This window comes from Heptranchias perlo, chromosome 33 (genome assembly GCF_035084215.1).
Source record: "Heptranchias perlo isolate sHepPer1 chromosome 33, sHepPer1.hap1, whole genome shotgun sequence".
NCBI lineage: Eukaryota > Metazoa > Chordata > Chondrichthyes > Hexanchiformes > Hexanchidae > Heptranchias > Heptranchias perlo.
This window is the reverse complement of record NC_090357.1, coordinates 4146290-4170017: the sequence shown is the minus strand read 5'-3', so window position 1 is coordinate 4170017 and position 23728 is coordinate 4146290. Positions and strand designations below refer to the sequence as shown.

The 23728-nt window shown below is 47.9% G+C and overlaps 1 protein-coding gene across 13 annotated transcripts in view; it reads right to left on the bottom strand.

Moving 5' to 3' along the window:
• Positions 1–23728, bottom strand: part of phldb1b (pleckstrin homology-like domain, family B, member 1b) — a 283632-nt gene that overhangs the window by 159398 nt on the left and 100506 nt on the right. The window contains exon 1 of one of the 13 annotated variants that reach the window (XM_067970874.1): positions 13919–14363. The exons of the other annotated variants lie outside the window; for them this stretch is intronic. The gene's annotated coding sequence lies outside the window, so the exon portion shown is untranslated. Of the gene's footprint in view, positions 1–13918; positions 14364–23728 lie in introns of those variants that run through there. 13 annotated transcript variants of the gene reach the window in all.

Sequence of the window (23728 nt, the reverse complement as noted above, 5' to 3'; positions counted from 1 at the left end):
CAGTCAGTGCTGGGACACTCAGTCCTGTTATACTCACAGTCAGTGCTGGGAGACTCAGTCCTGTTATACACACAGTCTGTACTGGAACACTCAGTCCTGTTATACTCACAGTCAGTGCTGGGAGACTCAGTCCTGTTATACACACAGTCTGTACTGGAACACTCAGTCCTGTTATACTCACAGTCAGTGCTGGGACACTCAGTCCTGTTATACTCACAGTCAGTGCTGGGAGACTCAGTCCTGTTATACACACAGTCTGTACTGGAACACTCAGTCCTGTTATACACACAGTCAGTGCTGGGACACTCAGTCCTGTTATACACACAGTCTGTACTGGAACACTCAGTCCTGTTATACACACAGTCTGTACTGGAACACTCAGTCCTGTTATACACACAGTCAGTGCTGGGACACTCAGTCCTGTTATACACACAGTCTGTACTGGAACACTCAGTCCTGTTATACACACAGTCAGTGCTGGGACACTCAGGCCTGTTATACACACAGTCAGTGCTGGGACACTCAGTCCTGTTATACACACAGTCAGTGCTGGGACTCTCAGTCCTGTTATACACACAGTCAGTGCTGGGACACTCAGTCCTGTTATACTCACAGTCAGTGCTGGGACACTCAGTCCTGTTATACACACAGTCTGTACTAGTTTAATTAGTGGTACCCTGGCAAAATAGGAAGGGACAAATTTGAAAAGAAACCAGAATACGTAGATATAAAATATTCTCTCTCCGACTGTCAATCACACGAGCAGGTTGGTGATAGTTTTCCTGACACCTCGACCCTCTCCTTTGAGAATCAGGCAATGACAAAGGCACACTGTGATTAATAGTGGGAATAATCCTGCCGTGTTCCAGACTGAGACATCAATCATAACGAGTAGCAGCAATCACAGCAGGGGAAAGTGCTCATCTCAGGGCTGCACACGGTACCTGGATCGTCACCTCTCTAGTTCTATTTGGACCCTGTACACATCACAAAACTAAAGTTATCTCCCCTCTAATTTTTTGGATTCAGTCTCAGGATGTGGGCATCGCTGGCAAGGCCGGCATTTATTGCCCGTCCCTAGATGCCCTGAGAAAGTGGTGGTGGGCCGTCTTCTTGAACCGCTGCAGTTTTGATACAACGGAGTGGTTTGCTGGGCCATTTCCCAGGGCAATTAAGAGTCAACCATGTTGGTGTGGGACTGAAGTCATATACAGGCCCAGACCGGGTAAGGACGGCAGGTTTCTTTCATTCTCAAACTGTCCACAGTGGGATTTGAACTCACGTTCTCTGAATTATTAGTCCAGGCCAGTAACATAACCGCCGACTCAAACCCAGGACGTTCCAGGTCTGTGCGGCTCACGATCAAACAGGGCAGCGCGTTTCTGCAGCGTGCTATCGAGGGAGGTGACGGGTCAGTGTTCCAATGTTAGACTGAGCTGTAAGGTGGGACCAGAATCGAGGTCTGACATCACATGCTGTGAGTGTAATTGACTGCATCTGTTGTGTCACGCATCCTGAGCTGAGATGGGGCTCTCGCTAATTATCTATTCTTCCTCCCCTGGTCTTCCCAGGGAAGTCGATGTTGAGATTGATCACTCCGTGACAAGAGATTCGGGGACCCTTTAAACTCGACATCTGCCAGTCCGTGACCCAGTTTCCCCATTCTGCTGCACGCATAACCGTAGAAGCCGGCTGCAGCCTACAACATCTTGCAAGAAGTGTGCTGGAACACGCCCTGAGAGACCTAACAGAGGATCATGCTCAGTACCACAGCCCAAGGGCTGCAAGTATCTAATGAGTAAAAAAAAAGAGTAATTATAGATCCTGAAATAGTTTTATTTTCACATGAAGCCGAGACCTGCCCAAAAGCCACATTCCTGCGGTGGGAAGTTATTCTCAAACCATTCTGAAATAACCGTTAATCTGAAATCTCCAGTAATCCATCCTCACCAGTGCGACATCTGCCTGTAAAGGTTTCCCTGGAATGGAAGCCTGGGAATTATTTCCTTTTCTCTCCCCTCCCCCAGCTTTCTCCTTTCGTTCCTCTCCAGAAGCCAATGAGTCACACTGGGGCCTCTCACACTCTCCCATTCTTCATGTGAGATCCCAGAGAGATATCGCCCGTCTCCGCCTCCGCCCATCTGCTGCTGCAACCCTCACCCATGCCTTTGTTACCTCCAGACTCGACTATTTCAATGCTCTCCTGGCCGGCCTCCCAGCTTGCACCCTCCATAAACTTGAGCTCATCCAAAACTCTGATGCCCTGTATCCTAACTCACAGCAAGTCTCGTTCACCCATCACCCCCCTCTGCTCGCTGACCTACATTGGCTCCCAGTCCGGCAACGCCTTGTTTTAAAATTCTCATCCTCGTCTTCAAATCCCTCAATGGCCTCATCACTCCCTATCTCTGTAACCTCCTCCAGCCCTACAACCGTCCGAGATCTCTGCGCTCCTCCAACTCTGGCCTCTTGCGCATCCCTGATTTCTTTCACCCCACCAATGGCGGCCGTGCCTTTATCTGCCTCAGCCCTAAGCTCTGGAATTCCCTCCCTAAACCTCTCCGCCTCTCTCTCTTCCTATAAGATGCTCCTTAAAACCTTCCTCTTTGACCAAGCTTTTGGTCGCCTGTCCTAATATCTCCTTATGTGGCTCGGTGTCAAATTTTGTTTGATAATCGCTCCTGTGAAGCGCCTCAGGATGTTTTACTACGTTAAAGGCGCTGTATAAATGCTGGTTGGTTTTGTTGGGTCAGGGTGTCCTCAGGAGTATGTTAAAATCCACAGTGGGGGGGGTGTCCCACGCAATGGTGGAAAAGCACTGAGCTGAAAGTGAAGGGGAAATATTTATAAGTTGAAGGTGACTGAGTGTTAAAGGCAGTTTGAGTGACGCAGAGTTGTTGTGGACTAGACTGCCAGTGTGCTGAACGCAGTCTTCGCTGGAGCATTCAAAAAGAAAAGGGACCGATCCCTATTTCAACGGGGGATAGAGGGGCATAGGCTCTGTGTCCAAACAAGAGGGAGACAAGGATGGTGTGAACATGGATCTGTACGTGGACCTGAATCGTAGGACTGAATTGGCTTTTCTCATTTCCCCCCTCACTTACTCTTCTCAGAACTGGGAGTTGGCAGCAGACTTCCAAATTGCAAAATCAATTTTCCATAACTGCTCCTCCCTTGCCGGCTATATTGAGTTGGTTTTTTTTTTACAGTGAGTAACTGCTCCCTCATGGGCACTGCATCTCAAGGGCTAATAAAACGGAGTGTTTCATAAACTGAATCAAAGGACCATTCAACTAATATCGTGTATTACCTCTCAGCCAATCTCCTCATATTGCGGTTGGTTTATCAGACATTAAGTGGAACAATTAATTAAAAACAGTGGGTTTCCAAGTCTCCAGTGGGGGGACCCCCTGCAAATATTAATACACCTTGGTGACCCCCCCCCCCAGCCTCTCCCCCTCTCCCACCCCCCACCGAAAAATGGGAAACCGTGGAAATAGTGACATACTTCCACGCGAAATATTGACACGCTCCAGGGACCCCCTGCAAATATTGACACACTCCAGGGGACCCCCTGCAAATATTGACACACTCCAGGGGACCCCCTGCAAATATTGACACACTCCAGGGGACCCCCTGCAAATATTGACACACTCCAGGGGACCCCCTGCAAATATTGACACGCTCCAGGGGACCCCCTGCAATTATTGACACGCTCCAGGGGACCCCCTGCAAATATTGACACACTCCAGGGGACCCCCTGCAAATATTGACACGCTCCAGGGACCCCCTGCAAATATTGACACACTCCAGGGGACCCCCTGCAAATATTGACACACTCCAGGGGACCCCCTGCAAATACTGACACGCTCCAGGGGACCCCCTGCAATTATTGACACACTCCAGGGGACCTCCTGCAAATATTGACACACTCCAGGGGACCCCCTGCAAATATTGACACACTCCAGGGGACCCCCTGCAAATACTGACACGCTCCAGGGGACCCCCTGCAATTATTGACACGCTCCAGGGGACCCCCTGCAAATATTGACACACTCCAGGGGACCCCCTGCAATTATTGACACACTCCAGGGCTACCAATACTATTATTCAGAAACATTAATTCGTGTAGAGGAACAGAAAATGTGTTAATAGGTTCAACAAGCATAGAAAATACAGAAATCGAATAACAGACAGCAGAAATCCAATGATCTTGCGAACTCCCTGTGATCCCAATGACGAGCCTAGTTTGAAAGCCTATGATTCATGAATGAAGTGAGTTATTCTGACAGTACGATGGGAGCAGTCTTTGAAGCTTTTGAGTGTTTCAGTGCTTTCAATAGCTGACCGAGAATGGACGGTGATAAATCAGTTTCTACATGAGCATTTAGACACAGTCCCTGAACGTAAGTAAGTGCTACATCAAGGTTGCAATGAGGCAACCAGTTAGATCCACACTGCACTGGGTAAGCAGCCTGCAAGATGGAGTTAGTAAGCCAGTGGAAGCTGCTGTATTGTAATGTTATTTTAAATCTTAATCTATCCCCTTATTACTCAATTTACTTTAATGAATCCTAAAACTAGTTCAACATGAGAGCAATATAGTGAATGGTTCAGTTTGTTTTCATTGAACAAAAGAAATACGGCCCCTCGAACCTGCTCCGCCATTCAATCAGATCATGGCTGATCTTCGACCTCAACTCCACTTTCCCGCCCGATCTCCATATCCCTTGATTCCCCTAGAATCCAAAAATCTATCGATCTCAGCCTTGAATATACTCAACGACTGAGCATCCACAGCCCTCTGGGGTAGAGAATTCCAAAGATTCACAGCCCACTGAGTGAAGAAATTCCTCCTCCTCTCAGTCTTAAATGGCCGACCCCTTATCCTGAGACTATGTCCCCTAGTTCTAGACTCTCCAGCCAGGGGAAACAACCTCTCAGCATCTACCCTGTCAAGCCCCCTCAGAATCTTGTATATTCCAATGAGATCACCTCTCATTCTTCTAAACTCCAGCGTATAGGCCCATTCTACTCAATCTCTCCTCATAGGACAACCCTCTCATCCCAGGAATTAATCTGGTGAAAGCAGCATTTATCTACAGCAACTTACATTTATAAAGTGCCTTTAACATGGTCAAACATCCCAAGACGCTTCTCAGGAGTGATTATCAAACAAATATTGACACAGAGCAAAAGAAGGTGATATTAGGATAGGTGAAGAGGTGGGTTTTATGGAGCATCTTTAAAAGGAAGAGAGAGAGGCGGAGAGGTTTGGGGGTGAATTCCAGAGCTTGGGGCCTAGATGGCTGAAGGCACGGCCACTAATTGTGGGGCGATGGAAGTGGGGGATGGACAAGAGGCCAGAGTTGGAGGAACGCAGAGTTTGCAGAGGGTTGCGGGGCTGGAGGAGGTTACAGGGATAGGGAGGAGCGAGGGTATGGAGGGATTTGAAGACGAGGATGAGAATTTTTAAAATCAAGGCGTCGCTGGACCGGGAGCCAATGGAGGTCAGCGAGCACAGGGGCGATGGGTGAATGTGCAAGTTAGGATACAGGCAGCAGAGGTTTTGGGTCTAAGTAAAGTACGTTTACACATTAAATACCATATTCACAGTTGTCACTAATGCAGAGATCTTACAGATCCTGGAATCCAAACTACATGAGCGCCAGTATAAAAAGGGGCCTTTAAATAGGCCTAGTGTCCACCCTCGGCCAGTCTCCTTGGTAACACATTCCAGCTCACAAATATGATCTGATGATGATAGAAACAGCAATAGTTTTGTTTTTTTCTGTATGATTCCCTGATCACACACACTCCCAGTGAGAAAACCAAGCTCCCAGGGAGCACGAGTCAGATACAAGGCCACATGAAGGTCAAGAAAGTTTATTTTAAAATTATTTGAGAATAATAAGAAAGAACAACTCCCACTTCCCAGATTGAAATTCGTATCCCATTTAAAGAAAAATCTTGCATTTATATAGCGCCTTTCAAGACCTCAGGACGTCCCAAAGCATTTTACAGCCAATGAAGTACTTTTTGAAGTGTTATCACTGTTGTAATGTAGAAAAACGTGACAGCCAATTTGCGCACAGCAAGATCCCGCTTGTTAGCCGTGGCTCAGTGGGTAGCACTCTCACCTCTGAGTCAGAAGGTCACGGGTTCACAGCCCCATTCCAGAGACTCAAGCAGAAAATCTAGGCTGATACTTCATTGCAGTCCTGAGGGAGTGCTCGACACTGTCAGAGGTGGGATTTGAACTTGCGTTCTCTGGATTATTAGTCCACCAACTTAACCACTATGGTATCGTACCCTTAGCTGTGAGGCAGAGACAGCTTCCCAAAAGGGCGCCAGATTCAGCCAACCCACATGTAAACCCAACGCCCCATTGCAATTCTTAACCCCAGCGTCAGTGCATCTGGTGCTGTTCTTGCCTCTGTCTCGATGCCCTTCCACACACAGTTCATCGTCTGGAACGGCATCGAGGAAGAAGGGCTTGTGGTTTCAAAACAACAGAGAAACACCTTGCGCAGCAGGACTGGCCCGAAATGCTATAACAGCAGCACCTCTTTGAGTGCGGCCCCCGAGGCGATGCGTGCAGCATTTAATCAGTGTTTCTCAGAGAACGACTGCGTGAGTGTTAATGTGCTCGGGAATGTCGAATATGCAGTGAGTCTGTGGGCCACAGTTTGAGGAGGCTGCACGAATAACACTAATTCAATCACTGCAGATTCGGAGCCTGAGGAAATGGTGTTCACCCTCCAACCCCCCCCCAAGTATTATTTCCCCCTCTGCCCCCCGAAGCCGCTGACTTTTGCTGGGGTAGAGTTCCCCAGGGCTTTGAGTGGTCCTCTGGCAACCTTCACCCAACCTTGGGAAAGGAGTCTACCCCATGGACGATGCAGCCAACCCACCTGTAAATCAGCTGCCCCTGCGCAGACTGGCAGCACACGTGTGTGAGCACCAGCATCATGGCATTGGTGGAAAGTGACCAGCTGCCATGTATGTGATTATTACATGCAATTGAAAATCATAAGGGGTTTTGATGGAATCAATAGGGAGAAACAGTTCCCACTGGCAGGAGGGTCGGTAACCAGAGGACACAGATTTAAGATAATTGGCAAAAGAACCAGGGGGGAGATGAGGAGAATTTTTTTTTAACGCAGCGAATTGTTATGATCTGGAATGCACTGCCTGAAAGGGCGGTGGAAGCAGATTCAATAATAACATTTAAATGTTTCATTTTTATCCATTCAGTGACTCCAATTAAGAGTTGGCAGATGGATTGAGACGAGACTTGCATCAAGCTGGAGAGATGCATTAAACGGGAAACGGAAGGAGCCTTGGCATGTCAGCCGTGAGTCAGTGGGTAGTACATTCACCTCTGAGTCAGAAGATTGTGGGTTCAAGTCCCCACTCCAGAGACTTAAAGCACAAAATCTAGGGTGACACTCCCAGTGTAGTACTGAGGGAGTGCTGCACCATCGGAGGTGCCGCATTGTCGGAGGTGCCGTCTTTCAGATGAGATGTTAAACCGAGGCCCCCTCTGCCCTCTCAGGTAGACGTAAAAGATGCAATGGCATTATTTCGAAGAAGAGTAAGGAAGAGCTGGGGGAGTTCTCCCTGGAATCCTGGGCCAATATTAATCCCTCAACCAACATCACTAAAAAAACTGATTATCTGGTCATTATCACATTGCTGTTTGTGGGATCTTGCTGTGTGCAAATTGGCTGCCGTGTTTCCTACATTACAACAGTGACTACACTTCAAAAGTACTTCATTGGCTGTAAAGCGCTTTGGGACTTCCTGAGGTTGTGAAAGGCGCTATATAAATGCAATTTCTTTCTTTCTTGTTATGTCAAGGGTGAATGGTGGTAAGAATTAATTTACACCCGCAGTGCAAAATAGGACTCATAGCGAATCGGCCGCTCGCCTTACACTGCCCTCGATTTTGTTTTTAACGAGACTGTTTTGTGCTACTGGAATAAATCAATTTCATCCCCAATGAATCTGCAAGTGTGGGCACCAGCTTGAGACCTCCTCCTGAGGTGGGTATGGTTTGGTTATTTTTAAGTTGTGCTGGTCGAGGAGAGGGAATATTCGTGCTGGGGAATGAAGCACTTTCTATTTCAGGCACCCCGGTCAGGTACCGCATGGCTAGATACAGAGCAAATCTAACCACGTGCTTCAGCCCTGACCTCAGAGGACTGCCCACGAGATAAGCAACGGATTGAGAATCAGGCGGGTTCTATAAAGGGCGGGTGATACGTTCTGCCAGATTACCACCCAGGCAGTGAAGACAAAAATCTGCCCGCTGAGTTAGTTGATCTTATCCAGGTTCGCAGTAGGGGTTCTACAGTTGGTCTCAGTACCTGAGACAGGGGAAAAATCAGCCAGTGGCCCTCGACTGGAACCTGAGGAAGGTTGGGTATTGGGCAAGGACAAGATCGGACTCGGCTGTGAATAACCTGCCGTCGTTCACTCTCAACAACTTGCGTTGATGTAGCACCTTTAACGTAGTAAAACGTCCCAAGGCGCTTCACAGGAGCAATAACCAGACATAAAATTTAAACCGAGCCACATAAGGAGATATTAAGACAACGACGCCCACATCCCGGGAATGAATTTTTGAAAAAAAGTTTAACATTTCATAAAAGGAAAAAAAAAACGAGTCTCATTGCAGTTTTTGCACTGGGAAGGGATTAAGTGCGATTGCAGGGGACACGAGGCAGACACGAGTCAGAGGAGTCCTGAGATTTCCAGCGATGCTCTGTTTCCTGCTTGGGTTTTGAAATGATTTTCACTTGAGTTCTGAACACACTGCCGCCAAGATGCTTAATATTTTGTTTGTTATGCTGCTAACGCAGAGTCCCAGAGGAAGCAAGCTTACTGTGGCTAATTGATTCATTTGCTTATATCTGGATCTACGCTATTTGATGTTTCACTCTCTCTCCCTCCCACCTCTTATCTCCACTTGTCTCCCAAAAGCGCTGACCTTTTTTTATATTCGTTCATGGGGTGTGGGCGTCGCTGGCGAGGCCGACATTTATTGCCCATCCCTAATTGCCCCTTGAGAAGGTGGTGGTGAGCCGCCTTCTTGAACCGCTGCAGTCCGTGTGGTGAAGGTTCTCCCACAGTGCTGTTAGGTAGGGAGTTCCAGGATTTTGACCCAGCTGACCTTTGAGGCAGTTATGGTTCCATGGAAGCTGACTGCCCTCTATTACCTCGCTCAAGTGATCACTCTTCATGTACGATTCTGAACAGCAAGCGGTGCCCGGCTATTCAACTGCGGAGGGCATCATGAGGAAACTAAACTTGTCCTTGCCCGCTGTGCGCAAGTGCACACGAACAGGCGTGTACACACACAAGCTCACACACATGCACGCACAAACACGCGCGCGCGCACACACACATACATATATATATATTTATATATCTACATATTTTCCTGCAGGAGTCTCTGGATAGTGATCAGTGGTGAGAGCCTGAAACAATTTTTCCCCCTCTTTAACCCAGGAACACTGAAGCCAATTTCAGCACAACTACTGCTGCTTTAGTTGAGATCAACCATCTCAGCACAGACCGGGTGATTGACCCTGGGACCCTGGCTGGTCTGTATAGCTCAGTATTTGCACGGTGCAGTTCCTTGCTGGGTCACGACATTTGCTTTTGAAACTAAATCGGCCGAAATAAGATCTGAAAAATAGGAGGGTATGGTCTCCCCAATCCTTCAGGGGCAGAATCAGTGGCTACGTCTGCATTTATGTAAAACCCAGGCAGTCCCGACTGTGCGATGATCGCTGGCATTGATGATATTAATAGAAATGATTTCTACATTAAGAGAAGCAGAATTTGTATCCACCCCATCACCTTCTGACCCCCTTAGTAAAGAGAAAGCCTTAACCAGATGTAAATTGCACAGCATGCTTCATCTCGACAGATATAAAACCAAACTAGTTAACCAACATGGCCTCTTACCGAATGCTTACTAAAGATGCTACATAAAAAACACAGTGAATTGAAAAGGGTTTGACAGCTGAGCTGTGAGCTGAGGGATAAGAGGAGACGTTTGCACTTTCAATCAATGCCTCAGCCTGGTCTCCCTTTTGAAACAAAATCTAATGGCATTTTTATATTTCACAGGAGCCCAGCTGATGGAGGGGGAATGTGAGGGTCCACACTCAGTAACTCGACAGCGTCACAGGTCCAATTTGGGTTTGCAAACGTGCTGTCTGGACTGTCAGCGGTCTGAGCAGATGTGGGACTCTCCCTGGTGTGTTGCCGAGTCAGCTTATCTCGCCCGCCAGAGTAACCCTCTGCCGGAGAGCACGGGAGCCAGTTACAGTCCCCGGGTCAGCTCGGGTGTATTGCCCTCCACAGATGACAATCGCCATCAAGGATCATATCGGAATAAGAAGAAAGAACTTGCATTTATATAGCACCTTTCACGACCTCAGGACGTCCCAAAGCTTTACAGCTAACAAAGTAGTTTTGAAGTGTAGTCACTGTTGTAATGTAGGAAACGCGGCAGCCAATTTGCGCACAGCAAGATCCCACAAACACCAATGAGATAATGACCAGGTCATCTGTTTTTTTTTAGTTGGTTGAGGGATAAATATCGGCCAGCCCACCAGGGAGAACTCCCCTGCTCTTCTTTAAAATAGTGGCCGTGGGATCTTTTATGTCCACCTGAGAGGGCAGATGGGGCCTTGGTTTAATGGCTCATCCGAAAGACAGCCACTATGCTGAGGTGCTGTGGAGCTCCCTTTGGAACTGGAGCCCAACGAGGAGTCAAACACTGTGCAGGAGGGAAGAAAATTGAGGGGAAAAACCCTCGCTCTTTGACAACAATCTAGAGAATATAAACATCTTCACACCAATTACAGCTCAAACAATTAACATACATGTCTCAAATAAAATAGCCTGGTGTGAATATACAACAACAACTTGCATTTATATAGCGCCTTTAACGTAGTAAAACGTCCCAAGGCACTTCGCAGGAGTCATTATCAGACAAAATTGGACACCGAGCCGCAAAAGGAGATATTAAGACAGGTGACCAAAAGCTTAGTCAAAGAGATAGGTTTTAAGGAGAGTCTTAAAGGAGGAGAGAGAGGTAGAGAGGCGGAGAGGTTCAGAGAGGGAATTCCAGAGCTTAGGGCCTAGATAGCTGAAGGCAGGCCGCCAATGGTGGAGTGAGTAAAATCGGGGATGCGCAAGAGGCCAGAATTGGAGGAGCGCAGAGATCTTGGAGGATTGTGGGGCTGGAGGAGGTTACAGAGATAGGGAGGGGTGAGGCCAATATACCAATGGCAATTTATTTATTTGCTGCTATACTATTGGCCTGTCATCTCTCGGCCTTAGCACTCAGCGCAAACTAGGAAGGAAGAGCTGATCGGAGGGCCCTTTAATGCTGGAGCTCGCACTCTGGGAGAGTAGAGCTGACACATAGAGTCCCACCAACTCCAAGTCCTGCTCGAACCCTTTTCACTGCATGTACCTGCAGCCATTGGGCGTGTTGGAAAACCAACAGAAAATCTTCGGCCAATGGAATAATCAGTTTGATTTCCATGGCTCTCACCTCCAGTCTGGGTCTCATGAAGAGTTGGGTCCCAGCCATTGTTGGAAGTGTGATGTTCACCTTGTTTATACTACGGTCCACTGTTGGTGGCAAGAATTAACACTCACCAGCCATCAATATCACTGCCAGCAACGTAAACAGGTCTCGTCGTTTGTCTCCTCGTGGCTTCATTCACTCCCTAGCTGACTGTAGACTGGTGTCCCTCCGTGTCTCCCTCTCCCCCCCATCCCCTCCCCCCCCCCCGCCCTACTCCCAGGTGATAGTTCTGGTCTCCTCAGAGCCAGATGGCTCCTCCCTCTGACAGCAACATCCCCGCCTACCACCACTGATTGACATCGATCAGCCGCAATTACGATGCAGGCAATGACTTTTAGTGTAAAATGGCAAAACTGTGTAACTATTGTCAAACAGATCTCAGTCAGTTTTATAAAGAGCACAAGGATAAGGATCCCAACAATAGAGGGAATCACATCGTAAGGATCCCATCCATAGAGGGAATCGCATCGTAAGGATCCCATTCATAGAGGGAATCACATCGTAAGAATCCCATCCATAGAGGGAATCGCATCGTAAGGATCCCATTCATAGAGGGAATCACATCGTAAGGATCCCATCAATAGAGGGAATTGCATCGTAAGGATCCCATCGATAGAGGGAATCACATCGTAAGGATCCCATCAATAGAGGGAATTGCATCGTAAGGATCCCATCAATAGAGGGAATCACATCGTAAGGATCCCATCAATAGAGGGAATCACATCATAAGGATCCCATCAATAGAGGGAATCGCATCGTAAGAATCCCACCAATAGAGGGAATCACATCGTAAGGATCCCATCCATAGAGGGAATCGCATCGTAAGGATCCCATCGATAGAGGGAATCGCATCGTAAGGATCCCATCGAGAGGGAATCACATCGTAAGGATCCCATCGATAGAGGGAATCACATCGTAAGAATCCCATCCATAGAGGGAATCACATCGTAAAGATCCCAACAATAGAGGGAATCACACTGTAAGAATCCCATCAATAGAGGGCACCACAGTGTAATGATCCCGTCGATAGAGTTGCATCGTAATGATCCCAACGATAGAGTCACACCATAAGGATCCCATCGATAGAGATTGTCACATCGTAACGATCCCATCGATAGAATCACATCGTAACGATCCCATCGATAGGGAGAGTCACACCGTAAGAATCCCAACACAAAGTGGGAGCCACACTATCAGGTCTCTTCTGCCATCACATTTGGAGTAAGTTCTGATCTCTTCACATGCTGACAGCTACATCCTACTTTCATTAAAACTACACTTTTAAACAGTTCAAAATTAATGAAACGAAATGCTTTGAACTTTTAAACGTAGTTGGAAATTGATAGAGCCGATACATTCAGTACAATTTAAACATTTGTTTCTTTTGTTCATTGGCTCAGTTTAGGTTGGATTGATCCAGTGCGAGCTGATGGAGAACTGAGATCATTTGGCATTTGATCTGTGAACGGGGGAACTCTGCAGTGGTTTGTGTGGATTGGGTTTCTCACATCAAAGCCTCAGACAAACTCTCAGTATCGTCAGTCTGCTCCAACTAAATGGGAAACAGCTCCTTCAGATACACTGGGATTTACAGCTCCCGTATCTAAATAGAAGACTGAAGTGTGAAGAATGGAGAGAGAGACAGAGAAAGAGAGAGGAAAAAAAAGAGGAAAGGACAGAGAGAGATGTCGAGAGAGAAAAAAAGAGAAAGAGAGAAAGAGGGATAGAGACAGTGATAGAGGAAGAGATAGTGAGATGGAGAGACAAAGTAAAAGAGAAACAGAGATATACATGAAGAGAGAAAGGGTCAGATGAAGAGTGGGGGAGAGAAAGAAAGAGGTACAGTGAGAGAAAGTAAGCAAATGCAGAGAAAGAGGCACACACAGAGACACACACACAGAGACAGACACACAGACAGACAGAGACACACACACAGACAGAGACACACACACAGACAGAGACACACACACAGACAGAGACACACACACAGACAGACAGACACACACACACACACACACACAGACACACAAACACACAGAGACAGACACACACACAGAGACAGACACACACACACAGACAGACACACACACACAGACAGACACAGACAGAGGCACAAAGAGGACAGAGAGAAGGAACACGCATAAAATAAGACAGAGACTGGAACACACACACATGTAGGGACAGGGCTGCCCACACAAAGAAAGACAACGAAACACACACAAAGAGAAAAGGAAAAACACAAAGAAACAAAGCGAGCGAGGCGAAGAGACTTGTAAATCTGTCAGTACACTTTTCACTCACCTTCCTCCTGTTTGGAGCCGTGAGGCTGACAGCACAGGCCGCCCGTGTCACGTTAAACCCTCCACTGCCCTCAGTCCATAAAAAGGTCAGTGCTGTGTTGCTGAATTCAAATCAATCCCACCGTTTCTCCGGAATCTTCCCTCTTCCCTCCCCCTTTGGCTTTTCAGCATTGAATAAATAAGTCCTCTAAAGCCAAGCCAACTTGCTCCAGACGGGAGTAGAAATTTCAGTGACACAGCTTTTGTGACAGGATGAGAATGTGTGTGTTGGTTAAGGAGGGGGGGAAGAGGGGGAGGGGAGTTAAACCTCGATGGTGGCTGCAGCTGATTCTATTCAAGGGGTTGGCCTTCCCAGTTCACAGCACAGTGCAACGAACATTCCTCTGTTGGTATGAGCTCGGTGAGGATCCAGTTTCATTGCCACTGACCTCGCTGAAGATCTCCTCCCCCTCCAAAAGCACTCCAGCTATCTCCCTCCTCCTCCTCCTCCTCCTCCTCTCCTCCCTCACCCTATCTCAACACCATCTAAAAATAAATTGGTTCCTTTAGTCAGACAGACAGAGGCAGAGAGACACACACAAACAGAGGCAGAGAGAGACACACACACACAGAGACAGAGAGAGAGAGAGAGACACACACACAGAGGCAGAGAGAGACACACACAAACAGAGGCAGAGAGAGACACACACAAACAGAGGCAGAGAGAGACACACACAAACAGAGGCAGAGAGAGACACACACAAACAGAGGCAGAGAGAGACACACACAAACAGAGGCAGAGAGAGACATACACACAGAGACAGAGAGAGAGAGACACACACACACACAGACAGAGAGAGAGACACACACACAGACATACAGATAGAGAGAGAGACACACAGACACAGAGGCAGAGAGAGACAGGCAGAGAGAGACAGACACACAGAAAGACAGAGAGAGAAATACAGACAGACAGAGACACACAGACAGACAGACACAGAGCTAAACAGAGACACATACAAAAGGCAGAGATGCACAGAGGCAGAGAGACTCACCCACCCACACGCAGAGACAGAGAGAGAGAGAGATACACACACACACACAGACACACACACAGAGGCAGACAGAGAGAGACACACAGACAGAGAGAGACACACACAGAGCTAAATAGAGAAACATACAAAAGGCAGAGATACACACAGACAGATAGATGCACAGAGGCAGAGAGAGAAACACACACACACCCACACACAGGCAGAGAGAGAGAGACACGCACACACACAGGCAGAGAGAGAGACACACACACCCACACACAGGCAGAGAGAGAGACACACACACCCACACACAGGCAGAGAGAGAGAGACACACACGTAGGCAGAGAGAGAGACACCCACCCACACACAGGCAGAGAAGAGACACACAGACCCACACACAGGCAGAGAGAGAGAGAGAGAGACCCACACACAGGCAGAGAGAGAGAGACACACACACACCCACACACAGGCAGAGAGAAAGAGACACACACACACACACACACACACAGGCAGAGAGAAAGAGACACACACACACACACACACACAGGCAGAGAGAGACACACCCACACACAGGCAGAGAGAAAGAGACACACACACCCACACCCACACACAGGCAGAGAAGAGACACACAGACCCACACACAGGCAGAGAGAGAGAGAGAGAGAGACCCACACACAGGCAGAGAGAGAGACACACACACACACACACAGGCAGAGAGAAAGAGACACACACACACACACACAGGCAGAGAGAGACACACCCACACCCACACACAGGCAGAGAGAAAGAGACACACACACACACACACAGGCAGAGAGAAAGAGACACACACACACACACAGGCAGAGAGAAAGAGACACACACACACACACACAGGCAGAGAGAAAGAGACACACACACACACACAGGCAGAGAGAGACACACCCACACCCACACACAGGCAGAGAGAAAGAGACACACACACACACACACAGGCAGAGAGACACACCCACACCCACACACAGGCAGAGAGACACACCCACACCCACACACAGGCAGAGAGAGAGAGACACACACACACACACAGGCAGAGAGAAAGAGACACACACACACACACACACACACAGGCAGAGAGAGACACACCCACACACAGGCAGAGAGAAAGAGACACACACACACACACACACAGGCAGAGAGAGACACACCCACACCCACACACAGGCAGAGAAGAGACACACAGACCCACACACAGGCAGAGAGAGAGAGAGAGACCCACACACAGGCAGAGAGAGAGACACACACACACACACACACAGGCAGAGAGAAAGAGACACACACACACACACACACAGGCAGAGAGAGACACACCCACACCCACACACAGGCAGAGAGAAAGAGACACACACACACACACAGGCAGAGAGAAAGAGACACACACACACACACAGGCAGAGAGAAAGAGACACACACACACACACAGGCAGAGAGAGACACACCCACACCCACACACAGGCAGAGAGAAAGAGAGACACACACACACACACAGGCAGAGAGACACACACCCACACACAGGCAGAGAGACACAGAGACAGACACACGCAAAGCTAAAGAGAAAGGCAGAGACACTCACCAAGAGACATACATAGAAGCAGAGAGAAAGACACACAGAAAGAGATGTACAAACAGGCAGAAAGAAATGCACAAAGAGGCTGAGGGGGAGAGAGAGAGAGAGAGGCTCACACAGACAGAGAGAGACACACAGACAGAGAGAGACACACAGACAGAGAGAGAGAAACAAATGCATGCATAGAGACAGACAGACAGAGAGAGAGAGAAAAGGTGGGGGGGGGGAGTTATCCTTTAGATATCCCGAACAAAAAAATGCAGGAATGCTGCCAATTCCTTGCGGAATTAAAGATATAACAAAAGGAGGTTTCCAGGGCAACCTGTCCTCTGACTAGACACGTCTACAGTTGTACCATTTTGTGGTGACCCTCTTTGATGGAAGGTAATGATTTGTCGAGGAGTAACCTGATTACTCACTCGTGAGGAAACCTTCAGAACATTAGCTGTGGAGACGAAAGATTCTGCAGGGGGTGTGAGTCAAGGCAAGGCTCTGAAAGGTTTACTGGAGCATAGCAAAAACAAAAATAGCTGAAATGCCAAATATTCCCCTTGCAGACTGAGCAGAGATTTTCCTTTCGCTGGGGATGGAGAGATTTATTTTTTGGTTTCGTTCCCTCTCCTAACTTCACTCCAAGTGCTCACCCTCCTCACCTTAACTTCCTAACTCACGAGCCCACCAGCTTCCACCCATTAGTCTCGAAGCCCTGGTCCTAAGTGTCACTGGGCTATCAGGAACATAGGAACAGGAGGAGGCCATTCAGCCCCTCGAGCCTGTTCCGCCATTTAATTAGATCTTGGTTGATCGGTATCTTAACTCTATTTACCCCTCTTGGTTCCCTATCCCTTAATCCCCTTACCCAACAAAAATCTATCAATCTCAGTTTTGAAATTTTCAATTGACCCCCCAGCCTCAACAGCTTTTTCATAGAATCATAGAAGTTTACAACATGGAAACAGGCCCTTCGGCCCAACATGTCCATGTCGCCCAGTTTATACCACTAAGCTAGTCCCAATTGCCTGCACTTGGCCCATATCCCTCGATACCCATCTTACCCATGTAACTGTCCAAATACTTTTTAAAAGACAAAATTGTACCCGCCTCTACTACTGCCTCTGGCAGCTCGTTCCAGACACTCACCACCCTTTGAGTGAAAAAATTGCCCCTCTGGACCCTTTTGTATCTCTCTCCTCTCACCTTAAATCTATGCCCCCTCGTTATAGACTCCCCTACCTTTGGGAAAAGATTTTGACTATCGACCTTATCTATGCCCCTCATTATTTTATAGACTTCTATAAGATCACCCCTTAACCTCCTACTCTCCAGGGAAAAAAGTCTCAGTCTATCCAACCTCTCCCTATAAGTCAAACCATCAAGTCCCGGTAGCATCCTAGTAAATCTTTTCTGCACTCTTTCTAGTTTAATAATATCCTTTCTATAATAGGGTGACCAGAACTGTACACAGTATTCCAAGTGTGGCCTTACTAATGTCTTGTACAACTTCAACAAGACATCCCAACTCCTGTATTCAATGTTCTGACCAATGAAACCAAGCATGCTGAATGCCTTCTTCACCACCCTATCCACCTGTGACTCCACTTTCAAGGAGCTATGAACCTGTACTCCTAGATCTCTTTGTTCTATAACTCTCCCCAACGCCCTACCATTAACGGAGTAGGTCCTGGCCCGATTCGATCTACCAAAATGCATCACCTCACATTTATCTAAATTAAACTCCATCTGCCATTCATCGGCCCACTGGCCCAATTTATCAAGATCCCGTTGCAATCCTAGATAACCTTCTTCACTGTCCACAATGCCACCAATCTTGGTGTCATCTGCAAACTTACTAACCATGCCTCCTAAATTCTCATCCAAATCATTGATATAAATAACAAATAACAGCGGACCCAGCACCGATCCCTGAGGCACACCGCTGGTCACAGGCCTCCAGTTTGAAAAACAACCCTCTACAACCACCCTCTGTCTTCTGTCGTCAATCCAATTTTGTATCCAATTGGCTACCTCACCTTGGATCCCGTGAGGGGAGAGAGTTCCAGATTTCCGCTCCCCTTCCTGACATCTAATTTTAAGGTTATGCCCTCTTATTCTGGACTCCCCCCTCCAGAGGAAATAGTTTCTCTCTATCTACCCTAGCAAACCCTTTAATCACCTTAAACACCTCAATTAGGATCACCCCTTAATCAAGGGGAGACAAACCCAGTCTATGCAACCTGTCCTCATAATTTAGTCCTTTTAGCCCTGGTTTTCAATCGTGGAAAACTAAACCGAGAACCAAGAATAGAGGAGCCTACATGTCCTTATCTGACATCAATACACACACACACACACTTTCCAACTGAGATCACAGTTCAGGGATCAGTCGCAGGAATCCTGGCTGATTATTTTCCACCCTTCCTTAGTGCAAAGGCACTGAGGCCAATTAGAATAACATCCAGATGAGACGAGCCAGAACATCAAACCTGCAACTATCCTGCTCCTTTTTTAAAAATTTGTTCTCAGGATGTGGGTGTCACTGGACAGTAATCTGGAGCCCGTCACCGTTCTTTGTAAAAGATTGCCCGTGAGCAAGATATTGGAAACTCACTGTTGCTCTCGCAACAAGTCACTGCTTTTAGGACCTCAGAGTAAGGGAAGAAATAAAAATTTAAACAAAAAAATGCTTTCATTGTTTCCGAAATAGTTGCAGTCCCACAAGCAGCCTTGAAGTGGCAGCACTGAGCTATTGGCCTCACCAGTGCTGCCTGCAGCTACCCAGTGGTTCTGTATCCCTGACTGTTCTGTACCCTTCCCCCAAACTCCAACATGGCATTCAGCCTCTCTCCTCTTTAATTGTCATGATGTGGTTCTCAGTGGGCAGCACTCTCGCCTCCGAGTCGGAAGGTTGTAGGTTTAAGTCCCCACTCCAGAGACTTGAGCACAAAATCTAGGCTGACACTCCCAGTGCAACACTCGAGGGAGTGCTGCACTGTCGGAGGTGCCGTCTTTCGGATGCAACGTTAAACTGAGGCCCGTCTGCCCTCTCAGGTGGAAATAAAAGATCCCATGGCGATATTTCGCAGGGGAGGGAGTTCTCCCCGGTGTGTCCTGGCCGATATTTATCCCTCAACCAACATCACTAAAACAGATGACCTGGTCATTATCGCATTGCTGTTTGCGGGATCTTGCTGTGCGCAAATTGGCTGCTGCATTTCCTGCATTGCAACAGTGACTGCAAAGCTCTTCCTGTGGTCGTGAAAGGCGCTACATAAATGCACGTCTTTTTTCTTTCTTCTTTTCCCCAGTGCCTGCCATCATCTCACATTTTGAATACTGGGCATTAACGGGACCTGTAAGAATTTAAAATTGATGCGGCTCTGTTTTAAGCCGATCAGGTTTTAAATGTGGACGGGTCGCTAGAGGGACGGTCTTTGCATTCGATTCACCGTCTTTGCTGAGTCAGCTGATCTGAGTCGGGGGGATTGGCTGAGTGCTACAGTTGGCCTCAGTGCACCGAGACTAAAGAGGGGGAGGGGAAATCTGTCGGGGTTCCCGCTCTTGATCGCTCACCGACGACCCCCTCCACAGAAACTGCACACGTGTGTGGAAATCAGGTGAGGAAAGGCCCAGGGATTAGTCCATGTGACCTCCTGGTCTGGTTTCGATCGCTTGAGGTGGGTGGGGGGGTCGGAGAGGAATTTTCCCAGATTATTTTTTCTCTTTATTGGCCCTGGGTTTTTTCTCTGGTTCCCAGGAGATTACACGGCTGCGGAGGAGGGGGGGGGAGGAGGGAAAGGGAAGGACGGAGGGAGGAGGCGTTTAGTTACGATGCTCCGGCCATCATGGCGTGTGGGGCAGGCTTGATGGACCAGCTGGCCTTTTCCTGCCCGTCAATTTTGTGTGTTCAAATGTTAACTCTGACCCACGTTCGAATACTCTGCCAATGATCCAGGCTCACACATAAAGAATAGGCTCGTGAGCACGATACTGCCAGCACTGTACCCAGTAACCATCAGCTCCTTCATGAGAGGAGGAGGGGAGAACAAACTGGAGAGAAAAAAAATTCTACGTTACTGTCAAAGTACGGTGTACTGTTACCAAATATTTACAACCATTATATTCCCATTTTAACTGAAATCCTATCAGGGTGTCAAAACAAGCTCTGTAAAATATTAAAACGCTAGTTAATTATTTATATTAATGCTCTTGAGCACTATTAAACCACCGATAGATTAGTTATCAGATCTGAAAGCACCAATTTAAAATGAAGTGTTGTCAAAATTCCCTCCTGGACGTGAAAAGGACTTGGAGTTCGTCAAAGGGCGAGGAATGTTTAAACAGTGCAGGGGACGTGAGACGGCAGGTTCCTGGTCAAGCTGCTGCCCACGTTCTCTCCCGGCACATCACCGAAGGCAGCAGAAGCGAGCACTTCCTCGCACAAAGGGGAGTGGAAATCTGGAACTCTCTCCCCCAAAAGGCTGTGGATGCTGGGGGCCAATTGGAGCTTCCAAGACTTTTGTTGGGTAAGATTATCGAGGGGTAAGGAGCAAAGGCGGGTAAATGGGGTTGAGGAGCAGGTCAGCCGTGATCTAACTGAATGGCGGAGCAGGGCTCGAGGGGCTGAACGGCCCCCTCCTGTTCCAAATGTTCCTATCTCCTATTTGTAGCGAGCTGCTCGATTGAAGCATGAACTGTGGGCAATGACTGAAGGTACATCAATAAAAGGCAACGATCTGTCAGAAATGAGGTTTGAGCTGCAGTAAGAGGGCTGCCAGGGACCATCACTGGGAGGAGAGAAGTGTTAGACTGAATCAGTTTAAACAGAGAAACACAGGTTCCTGTTACCTTAAATATTATGGAATGTACATTTACTGTTATGGTTGCCTCCCTCGCCTTCAGCCACCTCAACGACCACAGCTTGCATTTATATAGCGCCTTTAACATCGTGAAACGTCCCAAGGCGCTTCACAGGAGCGTAATTAGACAAAAAATTGATACCGAGCCACATAAGGGAGGGTGGGTCGGCAGGAGAAGTAGGAAGGGAAAGAAAGGCAATGAAGTGCTGTCACTGTTGTAATGTCGGGAACGCGAGGTCCCACAAGCATCAGATGAGATGAATGACCAGATAATCTGTTTTCATGATTGCTGGGTGAGGGATAAATATTGGCCTGGACACCGGGCAGAACTCCCCTGCTCTTATTCGAAATAGTGCCATGGGATCTTTTACATCCACCTGAGTGGGCAGATAGGGCCTTGGTTTAACATCTCATCTGAGAGGCGGCACCTCTGACAGTGCAGCACTCCCTCAGTACTGCACTGGGAACGTCAGCCGTTAATTTTGTGCTCAAGTTCCTTGAGGTGGGGCTTGAGCCCACAACCTTCTGACTCAGTAGGCAAGAGGGCTACCCACTGAGCCACAAGACTGTGGGCAGTAGACATCTGCATCTGTGGTCTGGGCTGGTCTGGGGGGTCTGCAGTGGAAGTGGACAGGGGTCTGAGTTCATAGCACAGACCCGTAAAACTAGCCCATCCCTCCGAACCTCAAGTCACCGAAGGTCTATTGAGTTTAACCATAGCGTCGCCAAACGAACACCAGAGTACATAAAACCAGACAGCACTCAGCTCAGAAGGTGTGTGTTCAGCGAGGTTTCAGTGCTGCAGGCTAACACAGTGACAAAAGCACGTTTGAGTCAATTAAGGCCCTAATGTGACCAGAATGGTCCAGCAGCACGGGTTCACCTTGTCACTATTAACATCTAAGGGGCCGAGAGAGTTCAATCTGCCTAATTCTGCCGTGGAATTCTGTTCAGAGAGTCGGATCTGGGGCAGTTTCTAATCTAAACGATCAGATGCAAAAGGATAAATAGTTTTTTAAAAAAAAATAGCAGGCTTCAAAAGAGACTCTTTAATTTTAAAATTGACAGGTTACCTCCCTCTGTGGCTGTCTGCAAGTCAGTGCCCGTTCCAGTCGCTCTTAAACACTTACCCCGAGCTCCCCCGCTCCCTCGCTACCTCTCTCTTCTCCTCCAAAAGTCTCCTTAAAACCTTATTTTCACCACCCTACTCCCACCATTGCTCAGTGATTCATTATTTCCACCCTGATGTAGTCTTTTGGGGTGTTTTATTAGGTTAAAGCTACTGGGGGTGATTCCCCAGTACCCCATTGCTTCTCCTGGTCCCATGAAAATCTTCCCACCCACTGGCAGACCTTTCATTTCCACCCCCCCCCTCAACGATCGGCGAGGCAGTGTCTGTGGAACTGTGCCCCAGTAACAGCCAGAGTCTGCGGAACTGTACCCCAATAACAGCCAGAGTCTGTGGAACTGTACCCCAATAACAGCCAGTGTCTGTGGAACTGTACCCCAATAACAGCCAGTGTCTGTGGAACTGTACCCCAATAACAGCCAGAGTCTGTGGAACTGTACCCCAATAACAGCCAGTGTCTGTGGAACTGTACCCCAATAACAGCCAGTGTCTGTGGAACTGTACCCCAATAACAGCCAGTGTCTGTGGAACTGTACCCCAATAACAGCCAGTGTCTGTGGAACTGTACCCCAATAACAGCCAGAGTCTGTGGAACTGTACCCCAATAACAGCCAGAGTCTGTGGAACTGTACCCCAATAACAGCCAGAGTCTGTGGAACTGTACCCCAATAACAGCCAGTGTCTGTGGAACTGTACCCCAATAACAGCCAGTGTCTGTGGAACTGTACCCCGATAACAGCCAGTGTCTGTGGAACTGTACCCCAATAACAGCCAGTGTCTGTGGAACTGTACCCCGATAACAGCCAGTGTCTGTGGAACTGTACCCCGATAACAGCCAATGCCTTTTAGGAGAGATGGGGAGAACATTTTAGGTGGGGGGAGGGGTAAATGAAAACAATCGAAAATGGTTCCTTGGATCCTCATTCTGGCTCCGGTGCCTCTGGAATTGAGAATGTTAAGCATTTACCAGCTCACTCACCACAAGAGTGTAAAAAATACAACCCTCGGGGCTTCAACAGTGCTTGGGGATTTTTCTTTTAAAAAAAAAACTGCTGTCTCCATTGCATTATAACTTTGAATTCCATGAAAGATAAATGGGGAGATATGCTCCACCAATATAGAAACTGCAGCACGACCTCAAGTCCGGAAGCAATCAGCCCACAACTGCACTGCCGATTATTTTTTAATGTCATAACGTTTTATTTATGGC